General features: G+C 51.6%; 1 long non-coding RNA gene across 1 annotated transcript; it reads right to left on the bottom strand.

The window, feature by feature from the left end:
• Positions 1-7669: 7669 nt before the first annotated feature.
• Positions 7670-9977, bottom strand: LOC136485681 (uncharacterized). Its single transcript, XR_010766513.1, has 3 exons — positions 9187-9977; positions 8910-9084; positions 7670-8148 (listed from the first exon to the last, which is right to left on the bottom strand). It is a non-coding gene; the product is annotated as an uncharacterized lncRNA (long non-coding RNA).
• Positions 9978-12134: the final 2157 nt, after the last annotated feature.

Raw genomic sequence — 12134 nt, 5'->3', positions numbered from 1 at the left:
GGAGAAAACGTGATCGGCGATTTGGAGAAACCATGTTCGGCAATTTGGAGAAACCGTGTTCGGCGATTTTGGAGAAAACATTGGAGATTTGGAGAAACGTGGTCAGCACAGTTATGGCGAACTCGTATTGGAGTTTGTTATGAAGAAGCGTAGAGCTCAGCGATTGTAAGTGGAGATCAAACCATAATGGAGAAAACGTGGAGATAAGTTATGGAGATCAAAACTTTATTTATCGTAAAGTGCAGAGTACGTATCTGGGGCGTTTCAAGGATAGAAACGTATGAGGTGTTCGATGTGCCATGAGTTGGGGACATCGATTCCGTCTAAGTCACATAGGCGATAAGACCCTGGCTGGGTAACCTCTTTGATGACGTAAGGTCGTTCCCATGGGGAGGAGAGCTTGTGCATCCCTTCGGTTTTTTGTTTTCTACGGAGAACGAGGTCGCCGACAGCAAATGAACGACCTTTGATGTTGCGGTTATAGTACCTCCGCAAGCCTTCCAGATATTTGGCTATGCGGATGTAGGTGATTAGGCGTTCTTCCTCGACCCTATCGACGCCCTCTGTCCGAACAGCTGCGGCCTGCTCTTTATCAAAATTTTCCACCCTAGGTGGTCGGAAGACAATGTTCGCTGGTAGTATGGCTTCTGAGCCATAGAACAAGAAGTATGGTGACACACCGGTGCTGTGACTAGCTTGAGTACGCAGTCCCCAGACTACAACTGGTATCTCCTTGAGCCATCTGCCCGGGTGCTTTTCTTCTTTCTGATATAATCTCTTTTTGAGGGCATCAAGGATCATGCCGTTCGCCCGTTCGACCTGGCCGTTGGCTCTAGGATGAGCAACGGAGACATATTTGATGGAGATGCAATGGTCTTTGTAGAAGTCCTAAAAGTGATGGCCAGTAAATGTAGTTCCGAGGTCAGTGATGATGCTGTTTAGGAGATCGAATATGTGGATGATATCTTCGAAGAGCTCGACTGCTTTCTTTGGAGTAGCCAAGACGAGCGGTTTATACTCAATCCACTTGGAGAACTTATCAATGGTGACGTAAACGTACTAGAAGCCACCTGGCGCTGGCTTAAAAGTGTCAATCATGTCCAGTCCCCAGCATGCAAAGGGTGAAAAATTGGCATCCTTTGCAACGTCGGACGAGGTCTTCTGCATCGGAGATGGCCATGGCCTAGTAAAAACCTGCTCGGAAAGCTTTGTCGACCAGTGTTCTCGAGGCCATGTGGTTGCCGTAGGATCCAGAGTGAATTCCGAGAAGTAGTTTTACTCCGTCTTCTTGGGTGATGCATTTTTGTAGAATCCCTTCCTTGGCACTTTTCCTCATCAAGTTGTCGTCCACCAGCACGTAATGTTTGCTTCGATGGATTAGGTGTTTGGTTTCAGTCTTATCGGCGGGTACATCAGTGCTGGTAAGGTACTTGATGAATTGTTCCCTCCAATCGGCGGCCGGCGAAGGTACTGTTAGTACCAGCTGCTCGGCGGGGGGAACTTCCTGAACTTCCTTATCTTCTTTGTTGGATGGCGCTAGGAGATCTTGAACGAAGACCCCTAGCGGGATCATGGTGCCAGAAGAGCCCAACTTGGATAAATGGTCGGCGAGCTGATTCTAGTCGTGTACCACGTGGTGGTACTCGATGCCGTAGAATTTTTCTTCAAGCTTTCTGATTTCGGCGCAATATGCATCCATCTTCTCGCTGGAGCAAGACCAGTCTTTGTTAAGCTGGTTGATGACTAGCGCGGAGTCCCCGTATACCATGAGGCATTTGACGCCGAGCTCAATGGCTATACGGAGTTCATGGAGACATGCTTTATATTCAGCGGCGTTGTTGGAGGCCGGAAAGTGTATCCGGAAAACATATCGGAGCTTATCCTTGGTCGGCGTAATGAACAGAATGCCCACACTAGCACCGTTGATGTTAAGGGCACCATCGAAGTACATCACCCAGTGCTTGGGGCGGGTGGCGGCGATGGGCTCTTGGATCTCGGTCCACTCAGTGACGAAATCAGCAAGCGCCTGAGACTTGATCGTAGGCCTGCTTCTGAATTCAATGGAGTAAGTGCCGAGCTCGATAGCCCACTTGATGATACGGCCATTGGACTCTTTGTTGTAGAGGATGTCCCCCAGAGGGAACTCGGTGACCACAGCGATCTTGTGATACTCAAAGTAGTGACAGAGCTTGCGTGAAGTAATCAGAATGGCATATAGCAGCTTCTGGACCTGAGGATAACGAGTCTTGGGCTAGTTAAGAACCTCGCTGATGAAATAAACCGGACGTTGCACCTTATAGGCGTGTCCGGCCTCCTCACATTCGACCACAATTGCTGTGCTGACGACGCAAGAAGTAGCGGTGATATAGATCAGGAGAGCTTCATCTGGCTGTGGCGTCGTCCTGATCGGAGGCTTTGTTAGGAACAACTTAAGCTGCTCGAAAGCTATGTCTACCTCTTTCGACCAGGAAAAGCGCTCAAAGGCCTTGAGGAGTTTGAAGAAAGGTAGCCCTTTTTCGCCGAGGCACGATATGAAGCGGCTTAAGGCAACCATGCAGCCAATAAGCTTCTATATATCCTTGACGTATGTTGGCCTTTTCATGTTGGTGATAGAGGAGACCTTGTTAGGATTGGGCTCGATGCCTCGTGCGCTGACAATGTAGCCCAGGAGTATACCGGATGGAACTCCAAAGATGCACTTTGAAGGGTTCAACTTCCATCGGTGCCTTTTATGGTTGGCGAACGTCTCTTTAAGATTGGCGATAAGCTCATCGAAGGTCTTGGACTTGATGACCACATCGTCGATGTAAGCTTCGATGTTGCGGCCGATCTGTTGATCGAGGCACATCTGGATAGCCCTTTGATAAGTCGCCCAGGTGTTCTTGAGTCCAAAGGACATGGTGGTGTAGCAGTACGCACCGAAGGGCATGATGAACGACATCTTGATCTGGTCTTCTTCCCTGAGGGAGATCTGGTGATAGCCAGAGTAACAGTCAAGGAAGGAGAGCAGTTCGAAGCCGGTGGTGGAGTCTACAACCTCGTCTATCCGAGGCAAACCAAAGGGGTCCTTAGGGCAGTGTTTGTTGAGATCAGTGTAATCAACGCACATTCTCCATTCTTTATTCTTTTTTTCGAACAAGAATAGGGTTTGCTAACCACTCAGGATGATACACTTCTTTTATAAATCCGGTAGCTAAGAGCTATTTTATTTCTACCCTAATAGCCTCCATCTTGTTTGGCGCGAATCGGCGGAGTTTCTGCTTGATCGGTTTGGCGGTCGGCGAGACATTCAAGGAGTGCTCGATCTTCTCCCGTGGTACCCCCGGCATGTCTACAGGTTTCCAAGCAAACACGTCGGCTTTGGCACGTAGGAAGGAGACGAGCGCACTTTCCTATTTGGGGTCAAGGTGAGCCCCATCTTCACGGTCTTGGAGGGGTCGTCGAGGCCAAGGCCAACCTCCTTGACTTCCTTGGACTTGGCGGAGGCGCGAGGAGGCTCTAGCTTTGGGATCTCCATGTCGTCGGCGGACACCGTGTTGGCTTCGGTGACCACACTGGCCATCTAGATGGAGAGGTCGGTGGCTTCAGTGAGGGCGAGACTCTCTGTCTCGCAGGCGTAGGCGATGGAGAGGTTGGCCCGTAGGGCCAGAACTCCTATAGGCGATGGCATCTTCAGCACCAGATACACGTAGTGCGGTACAGCCATGAACTTGGCCAGAGCTAGCCGACCAAGTATGGCGTGGTAGGCGGTGTTGAAGTCGGCGACGTAGAAGTTGATGTGTTCGACGCGGTAGTTGCTTGCCGTGCCGAACTGTACTGGTAGGGTAATCTCTCTAAGCGGTTTGGAGGCCCTACCAGGTACCACACCCCAAAAGGAGGAGTTAGAGGGTGTGAGATCTGACAAACCGAGGCCTAGCTCCTTTAGGGCTCCGACGAACAGGAGATTTAGAGCGCTCCCACCATCGACGAGCATTTTTCTGAAGAGCACCTTCTGGATGGTTGCGTCGAGGACGAGGGGGAAACGCCCTATGTAGGGAATATCTGCCCACTGGTCGGCCTTACTGAAGGTGATGGGGACCAAGGACCATGGGCAATAGCTAGGGTGGGCGGCGGTGTCTTCCGCAGTGATGACGAGCACCCGTCGAGCGGCGAGCTTGCGTTCTCTTCTACTCTCGGTGGAGGCGACGCCCCCAAAGATGGTGGTGACCACCTTGTCGTGATCCTGGAAAGCATTGTTGTTGCCCCTAGGTGGTCGGCGGCCTCTAGCTCCATCGTTGGCATCGTCGTCCAGCTTCTTGTCCTGGAACTCCTTAGCCAAGCCGAGGCAGTTCTTCATCTTGTGTTTGGCATTCTTGTGGAGAGGACATGGGACGTCGAGGATCTTCTTGTATTGCACATCGTAGTTGCGCTTGGCCCAAGGTTCAGTGACAGCGGCGATGATGTGGTCTGGCCAGCGGCGGCAGTTTTGGCCAGACTTGGGTCCTTCTGGCCGATCACGACCGCTGTCACGATGATAACTGCGGTCGTCGAAACAACGGTCGTTGTGGCGGCGGTCGTTGGGGCAGTCGTCGTAGCGGCGAGTTGGGCGATGAGTGCCCTCATCCTCGTTGAAGCGCACCTCAGCTTCCTCGGCGTTGGCGTACTGGTTGGCGATTGTGATCATCTCGCCAATCCCTGTTGGCGACTTGTGATTGAACTTGGAGCAGAGCTCACGGTGATGGAGTCCTCGAATGAAGGCGGTGATAACCTCAGCTTCCGTGATGTTGGGGATAGAATTCCTCATCTTAGAAAAGCATCGGATGTAACTTCGGAGGAGCTCGGACGGCTTCTGGTTGATGTGGTTCAGATCGTGCTTGGTGCCGGGCCGAGTACAAGTAGCCATGTATTTGTCGGTGAAAACTTTTTTCAGCTCTTTCTAGGATCCGATGGAATCCAGGGCAAGACTTGTAAACTAGCTCATGGCGGCTGACGTGAGCATGACAGGAAGATAGTTTGCCATGACACTGGTGTCTCCTCCGGCGGCGTGGACAGCAGTGGCATAAGCCTGTAGCCACTGTGTCGGGTTCATCCTTCCTTCGTAGGGCTCGACCCCAGTGATCTTGAAACCACGGGGCCACCGAAGTTTTCGGAGTGCCCTTGTGAAAGCTGGGGGCCCCTCGGGGTTGTCAGCGCCGTCGTCTGTAGCATTGCCGTCGGTGAGTGGCTCGAGAGCTGAGTCTGGGTTGGCGTACTCCTGCTCGTACTCCTGGCGGTGACGTACTTCATCTTCATGGCGACCGAAGCAACGTTGCTCGATACGTCATCATGCATCCCGGAGGTTGCTGAGGTGCACTCGAGCGTCCTATTTGACCTCCTGGTCGTATTGGCGATGGTGTTCGGCGCGGTGGCCCCCGGCTCCCCCCTGGAGAGGCAGCGACTAGTCGGCGAAACGGCTTTGACTAGGGCGGCGATTGGATCTCGGTGTAGCTGATCGGCGAATCGTGCTTGTAGAGCACGAAGGTCTTTGATCCTCTCGAATCTCATTAACCTGATAGTGTACCGCTTTAAGCATGGCGGCGACCTTGGCGAGCTCGGGAGTCTGCGGGAGGCGGGCGAGCTCATTGGCTGCCACTGCCAGATTGGCGCTTGGAGTCTTGAAGACGTTGTGGCCGTCGATGCGGAGAAACTCTTTGTTGAGGTCACGGTGGAGTGGGAGTGGCCTTCCTTGTGAGTCGAGCCGATTATTCCGAGCAGCCTCGCAATGGCTGCCTCGTTTTCTCGGCGCTGCGTGCGGTTGACGTTCTGGTTCTCACGAGCGACGCGTTCCTCCTCGGTTTCGCCGTTCCGAGGAGGGCTGTCGACGCTGACGTTGAAGATCACGCCAACCCAGAGGGGTGGGAGAAGGAGTTGCTCGGGGAAGGTTTCGACGACAATCTCCGTAGAGCCCTGAGACTCGGAGCCCGGATTTTCCTCCAGGATGGTTTGGAGGGACACTCCGGAGCACTAGCCTAAGTGTAGCATGTTGACGGCTGGCGGAGGCTGGATGGCGATCTGGTGGGCGAGTGGATGGGCGCATCCCACCTGGTCGGTGAATTTGCCGCTCAGGGGGTCTTGGTAGGTGGCGGCGACGTTGGTGAGCCCGAAGGGCAGAGCCGCAACTCCTAGAGTTTTCCGAGCAGCCTCCGATAGATTTGGATCGGAGGGTGGTCGGCGCTGAACCAAAGTGTCCAGAGCCGAATCGGTGATGGAGAGACAATCGGCGAGCTTCAGATCGACCGGATCGATGGATTCGATCAGATCGTCGTTGTTGATCTGCCTCCTTTGGTAGCGAGGAAGCGGGCGGCGAGTTGCTGATGAAGGCGACCTCGGAGGTGATTCCGGGATCGGATCTACAGTTGCAGGTGCGGGGATGATCGGCACAGAATTGATCTGCGCCCGCTCGAGGAGCTCTCTGACTCCGTCAGCGTTGATGATCCAGGAGATCGATTCGACCGTGAAGATCTGGCCGGGCTGCGGGAGGGACGAAGAGCCTACAGAAAAAGCCATCTTGTTCGACAAGGAAACAGCACGCAGACCCCTACCTGGCGCGTCAACTGTCGACACAATATCGTCGGCAGTCCTCCGAGGGGTATCCCATGAAGGTAGATTGATCGGCAGAGGAGCGTGAGATCAAGAACAAGAAGGCAACAGAGACACACGGGTTAGACAGGTTCAGACCGTCAGTATGACGTAATACCCTAATCCTGTGGTCTGTTGGTTTGTATTAGCTATCGTATGATATTGCGTGTCTTTGGAGGGGGTCCCTGCCCGCCTTATATAGTCCGGGGAGCAGGGTTACAAGTCGGTTAGATCTGAGAGATAACCGGAAAGTAATAACTGATTACAGGAATCTTGGGATCAAACATATCCTAACAGATCTCATAGTATCTTCAGGATATCTTCCAGATGTCTTGCGGGAGGCGCCGAGCAGAGTCGTGCCCCGCAAGGCTTTGTCTTGTGGGCTGGGCCGCCCCTAGGGGCGTAGCCCATGTGATCTGCCGTGGGTATCCGGGGTCGTACCCCCTACAGTCACTCTTCTCAAAAATCACTTCCAAAACAGTTGCACTATACAGTAGTTGAGCTAAGGGCATGTTTGGATTCACTATCTGGTAGTGGTTAGCTGGATAATAGCTCATATCTAATATTACCTAGCTAATTATTATCTATCTATTAGCTAAAGGTGTTTGGATTCACTATCTACTAGTAATATGTACTCCCTTCGTTCCAAATTATAAGACGTTTTGACTTTTCTAGATACATTGCTTTCACTATGAATTTAGACAAAGTGTATTTCTAAGTGCGTATCAAAAGTCATGAATCTAGAAAACCCAAAACGTCTTATAATTTGGAATGCATTGAGTATTATAGATAATATTAGCTGAAGGCGTTTGGATTTGGAGCACGCACGCACGCATGCTGCTACTTCTGCACGCATGCTGCTGCTACTTGACAAGGCTGCTTGCTGCACTGCTGCTGCTGCTACTGCCCTCAATCACAAGCACATTTCCTTTCAAAAAAAAAATCACAAGCACATGGACTGCCGACGTGAAGCACGAACAAACATTCATGTTTAAAATCCATACATAAGCGGGCTCAAGATTCATACAAAACACGTGTTTCACCTAATAAATAAGATCTCACAGTCAACCTCTCATAGCAAACAAAGCCGTAGCAAGGTTATCACGGAAAGCATTCATGTCCTCTTCTTCGTCGCCTAGATAATTATTAGCTTCGCTTCTTTGAGATGAAGATGGCACTGGCATTGGAACATAGTTTTCATCGCGGTCGCACATATCAAAATCCACATTGGCCATAGCACTTTCAAAATCCACATTGGCCATAGCACTTTCTCGAATAAAATTATGTAGAGCCATGCATGCGAGGATAGTTTTGGTTTGCTTCACCATTGAATATGATGGTAAGCTCAACAAGATCCTCCACTTTATTTTTAACACACCAAATGAGCGCTCCATGACATTACGAAGAGATGAATGTAAGTAATTGAATACCTCTCTTTTTCTACCTGGCCTTGGACCTTGTCTAAACTCCGGTAAATGGTACTTCGTACCCTTGTATGGTGCAAGATAACCGGCTCGGTTAGGTACCCCGAATCAACAAGATAATATTTACCTGGACAAATAGAACATTTCAAATAAGACACAGACATATGGAATTAATACACTAAGAAATCTACAAGAAAATCTTGCAGCTAGTTGTAAAAAAACAGAACTGCTGCTCTGCTGTGCATCTATCTCTGCATCCCTCACTCTGAAAGTGACAAGACACGGACAAACAACAGTAATTTTCAAACTCACTTCAATAGAAATTGGACACAATTTCGACAATGTACATGCAGTCCCTATGTGCATCCAGTAGACCTCAAACAGTCTATGTGCATCAAGGCAACTAGGAACACGTTCTGACTATTCTGGAAACAAGCAGAAAAGAGAAGATAGTAGCAGTCTTTCGTTTCAGAAAAAAGAAGATAGTAGCAGTCCTTAAAATGACACCTGCTGCTCAACATCAGTACATTCAGTATGAGACTCATATACTCTAGGCAAGGAATATGTCACTACCTAAACAGGGAGAAACGTCTGTGTAAACTAGCCTGGATGAAATTCCTTGAGGCAAGTGATCAGCATATTAATTTTCCTAGTGAAACCTGAAATGCAGGGCACTGTGTTGGGTTCAAGAGGCATCACTCACTCACAGTAAGTCACTCAGTCAGTCACAGCCCCTACTGTGAACCTTCTGCAATGAAATTTAAACAATCTGACTCTAACTTTCTACCTTACTCAACCACAACAAAACCAGAGTAGGTTCACTCATGCAAGTGACAGCAAATTTATAACTCACAAAGAAAAAATTTGAGGATGGTCACAGATTAGTACCCGACGGAGGATGTGGGAACTTGTCGCTGTATTTGAGGATGGCATCATTGAATACTCTTATATCATGTACGGATCCTGGCCATCCCGCCACAGCAAAAATGAATCTCATGTCAAAGTCACAGATAGCTAGCACATTTTGGCTAGCATATCCATGACGACCAATGTGTTGGAGAACCTTTGATGTCAGCACAACAACAGGTATATAAGAAGCAGCAGTACATTCTTGGTATTGGTACAAAAAAAAGCAAAGCTACAATTTCTGGGATAGTATTCTCACCTCATCAAGAAATCCTTCAATATCTTCATCCATTTCTTCGGTTGCATCCTCAGGAAAATCAAATAGAGGGCTTGCACCAATGCTATCACTTGCACTTGTGAACATGTCTTGTACATGTGTTCCACCAACTGCGGCAAAATTAATGACCTCCGGCCCGAGCTGTGCCACTGCCACTGGCTTCAGGAATCCGAGCTGCGCCACTACCACTGCCACTTGTGAACAACGCAGTTCGAACTCTGCCACTTGCTCCACTTCCTGATGCACTTGCGAGCAATGTGGCCCGAGGCGTTGCACTGCTTGCTGGAATTCCACGTCCTGCTGCTCGGGGTTGCGTTGATGATGAGGCCCGAGGCGTTGCACTGCGTGCTGGAACCACACCTACTGCTGCTCGGGGTTGCTTTGACGATGAGGCCCGAGGCGTTGCGCTGCTTGCTGGAACCACACCTCCTGCTACTCGGGGCTGCTTTGACGATGAGGCCCGAGGAGGTCGACCAGAGTTGCCTTCACGACGACCTCTGGAAGCCAACCCAGCAGTCTGAGGGTTGCAGCGTGGCTTCACGGGGGCAGCACCATCTCCACTGGATAGTTTGCCGCCACGGCCAGGAATGGCAGCGGACTGAGATGGCCAATTACCTCGCTGCCCGCCACTGACCTGTGCATCCTTGGAGTGGGCCACAGACTCCATGAATGTGAAGTCTGTTAGATAATCTGCTGCATCCCTGTGTGAACACACGGCAGGGGAAGACGACGCCGAAAAGGCTCTCTGCTGTGGTACTGTAGCCACAACAGGGGCAGGCGCCGAAAGGCTCTCCTGCCGCACTGTAGCCATAGCAGGGGTAGGCGTCAGAGTTAGCCCTGCTGCCACATCTAGTCACTGTAGCAGCATAGCAGCTGTATTAGGATTAGATGGGTAGAGTTGTATATATAGTTTATCATTGCAACTTAGTAAAGAGAGGGAATTCAGTTTTGCCATCTCCTCTGCAGAGCTCAGACCAACGCTGGTGCTTGTACTGTGTGTGCTCTGTTCTCCCTCCCTTCTTCTACCTGTAGCCAGAGTGTGTGGTCGGACAACGATTGTCTTGCTCGGCAAAGCTGGTGAGTGGTCTGCTCACCTGTGCCGGAGATCCAGTGGGCCAACAAGTGGTATCAGAGCCGTACAAGCGTCATTGCTAGACAAACCGCTGGCAATGACGGACGGTTTGGAGTTGGGCGACTGCAGCGGAGCTGCTGTGGCTGCCCAGCCACGACAGAAGGTCGTTGTACGTACGGTGCGGGAGGTCAGCGACACCAGTTGGCCGACGCTGAATCGAACCAACTATGGCGAGTGGGCGGTGACCATGAAGGTCAAGCTCAGAGCCCGACGGCTCTGGAATGCTGTTGACAAGGGCACAGACAACGAAGAAGACGACATGTCAGCATTGGAGGATATCCTCGCTGCTGTACCGGCAGAGTACAGAGAGTCGTTGGGGGCGAAGAGCTCTGCTAAGGAAGCATGTGAGGCCATTGCGGCGATGCGCGTCGGTTCCAACCGCGCAAAGAAGACGACAGCCCAGCTTCTGAAGCAGGAGTACAGCAACCTCAAGTTTAAGGATGATGAATCGGTGGAGGATTTCTCCCTCCACCTGTAGACGCTCATCAGCAAGCTGAGGAGCCATGGCGTCACCATCAACGAAGAGGAGGCGGTCTCCAAGTACCTCCACTCCATGCCGGCGAAGTACATCCAGATCGCTCTCTCCATAGAGACGATGCTGGACCTGTCCACCCTCACTATTGAGGATGTGACTGGCCGTCTGCGGGCGGTGGATGAGCGCATGGAGCAGGCTACAGCACCGAAGGACAGCGGCAAGCTGCTACTGACAGAGGAGGAGTGGGCTGCCCGGAGGAACTCTGGGGTAGCCTCTTTCAGCCATGGTGGCGATGGCAAGTGCCGCAGCAAGGCTTCTTCTTCGGAGAAGAAGAAGAAGGTCGACCCCAACGCCTGCCGGCGCTGCGGGAAGACGGGCCATTGGACAAAGGAGTGCCCAAATCATAAGCAGGAGAAGAAGGCTAAGGCTCATCTGGTGTAGGCTGATAATGATGATGAGGCCACTATCCTGATGGCGACGTTCTATGCACTGCACAACGTTGAGGCCGAGGAGAAGGGAGAGGTGATGGCGGTGGAAGCGCCTGGGAAGGTCCTGAAGGCTGTCAACCTTGACGAACCACGCGCTCAAGTCCACCTTGGACGTGTGGGCGGCGAGCAGGAGCAGTGGTGGTATCTGAACTCTAGCGCCAGCAACCACATGATGGGCTCCAAGGCAGCCTTCTCCGAGCTCGACGACGACGTGATCGGCACGGTGAAGTTCGGTGACGGCTCAAGGGTGGCCATCCGAGGGCGCAGCTCCATCATCTTTAGGTGCCAAAACTGCGAGCACCGCGCGCTAACGGATGTATATTATATCCCGCAGTTGCGTTCAAGCATCATAAGCATTGGCTAGCTGGATGAGCGCGGTAGCAAGGTACTGATCAAGGACGATGTCCTTAGGATTAGAGACCGGGAACAGCGCCTCCTTGCCAAGGTGAAGAGGTCCCAAAACTGGTTGTACCTACTCGACTTGAAGGTGGAGCAGCCGGTGTGCCTGAAGGCACGCCACACCGAGGAGCCATGGCTGTGGCATGCCCGGTTCGGCTATCTTAGCTTCGACGCGCTTGGTCGGCTGGAGAAGATAATCCGAGAGTAGCCCCACATCAAGCATGCAGGCGGGCTATGTGACAGTTGCTTGGTAGAGAAGCAGAGGAGGCTGCAGTTCCCAAAGGCGGCCAAGTATCACGCGGTGGACGCTCTTGAGCTCATCCACGGCGATCTCTGCGGGCAAATCATGCCAGCCACAAACGGTGGTCGGCGGTACTTTCTCCTAATCATGGATGATTGCAGTCACTATATGTGGCTGCAACTCCTGACGAGCAAG

This window comes from Miscanthus floridulus, chromosome 10 (assembly GCF_019320115.1).
Source record: "Miscanthus floridulus cultivar M001 chromosome 10, ASM1932011v1, whole genome shotgun sequence".
Lineage (NCBI taxonomy): Eukaryota > Viridiplantae > Streptophyta > Magnoliopsida > Poales > Poaceae > Miscanthus > Miscanthus floridulus.
This window is presented reverse-complemented; position numbering and strand designations above follow the sequence as displayed.